Genomic DNA, 1,878 nt, shown 5'->3' on the forward strand with positions numbered 1-1,878 from the left:
GTACCTGTCTCTTATACACATCTAGATGTGTATAAGAGACAGACAAATGGGTGTGGCAGTGAACGAGGGCAAGACGAAATATCTCCTGTCATCAAACAAACAGTCGTCGCACTCGCGACTTGTCACTCACGTCACTGTTGACAGTCATAGCTTTGAAGTTGTAAATAATTTCGTCTATTTTGGAACCAGCGTAAACACCACCAATAATGTCAGCCTAGAAATCCAACGCAGGATAACTCTTGCCAACAGGTGCTACTTCATACTGAGTAGGCAATTGAGAAGCAAAGTCCTCTCTCGACAAACAAAAACCAAACTCTATAAGTCACTCATAATTCCCGTCCTGCTATATGGTGCAGAGGCTTGAACGATGACAACAACCGATGAGTGGACGTTGCGAGTTTTCGAGAGAAAAGTTCTGCGAAAGATTTATGGTCCTTTGCGCGTTAGCCACGGCGAATATCGCATTCGATGGAACGATGAGCTGTACGAGATATACGACGACATTGACATAGTTCAGCGAATTAAAAGACAGCGGCTACGCGAAGAGGAAGACCTCCACTCCGTTGGAAGGACCAAGTGGAGAAGGACCTGGCTTCATCAATTGCGACACACCGATATCTAGGGAAATATAAAAGTTATTTTCTTTCGAACAATTCTTTTTTATTATAAATATAGTTCTATTTGATATATCGACGTAGAAGCATGAACTTGAGTTTCCTGGACCGCTTGCTTTTAGTGCTATGATTTGGATCATAAGCGCTAGCCGAAGAACCCAATATGACGCTGATTCTGTCTCTTATACACATCTAGATGTGTATAAGAGACAGGTTCCTTAGCGATGCCACGTCAATCCTTTCCATAATTTCATCGACTTTTTCAACGATATGTCGACCAGAGCGAGGTGCATCTTTCACAAATCTACACGAACTGAAACAGCATCGTCTCCGTAAACTTCCCAAATTTCATTGCGTGGCATTCTTACCTTTTTTATACAACATTTTCAAAATATAGGGAATTTCTTCATTATTTTCACTCATTTTTGAACATCTGTAACTTTTTTCACCTTCCCTGCATTTTTGGGTTTTTTTTTTAAATGAAACTTAAACCTTTCCAACACAATATGRTATGACATGATTGGCAGCACTGGAGATATACGAGTGCAACGACATCTATTGACAAAATAGGAAAAAACTTTTTTGTCTACCCAATATATATTTTTTAAGTTGCTTAGCTAAGAAAAATAGTGGCCACAGCAGCCTGAGTTCGAATTTAAATTCGATATGTGATATTCACCATTTSTTGCTTGAAAATGTGGTAGACTCCATTTGTAACGGCATTCTCGTGGAATAGTCAGTAAATTGAAAATATTTTATTTATTTTAATTTAACGCACGAATCACTTTTGACATCAGCATGGCCCGTTTGCCAATTATTGTTGCTTTACAACAATACACCGCCGCCATTGGCCATTGATCAACAGCAACTGACATTGGCAGTATTGTGAAAATTTAACTTGTTGCCAATTTTATACGTAACTTTGTTTACACTGAGCATAAACACAAACATATGCACACACGTGTTTACTATATACATATATGTATGTATGCAAATTTTGATTCCCATACTTGTATGTTTACCGAAGGCATTGTGCTGTTTTCGACATGTATAAAATCATATTGTCGTCAATTTTTCTGTTGCACTCACTGTTGATATTTTATTATTTACAAATAATAATTGAAAAATACTCCACCAGCAACATTGTTGCATTCACCGGGTACGGAAGTATTTACCAGCACAGCCTACTTTTGTGTGTGGTGGTGAATCATTGCTGGAAGTATTCATATTGTGGACCAGCGAAATGTCAAAGTTTTGTATTATA

Source organism: Bactrocera latifrons, unplaced genomic scaffold (assembly GCF_001853355.1).
Source record: "Bactrocera latifrons isolate USDA-ARS-PBARC rearing strain unplaced genomic scaffold, ASM185335v1 scaffold_157, whole genome shotgun sequence".
NCBI classification, from domain to species: Eukaryota; Metazoa; Arthropoda; class Insecta; order Diptera; family Tephritidae; genus Bactrocera; species Bactrocera latifrons.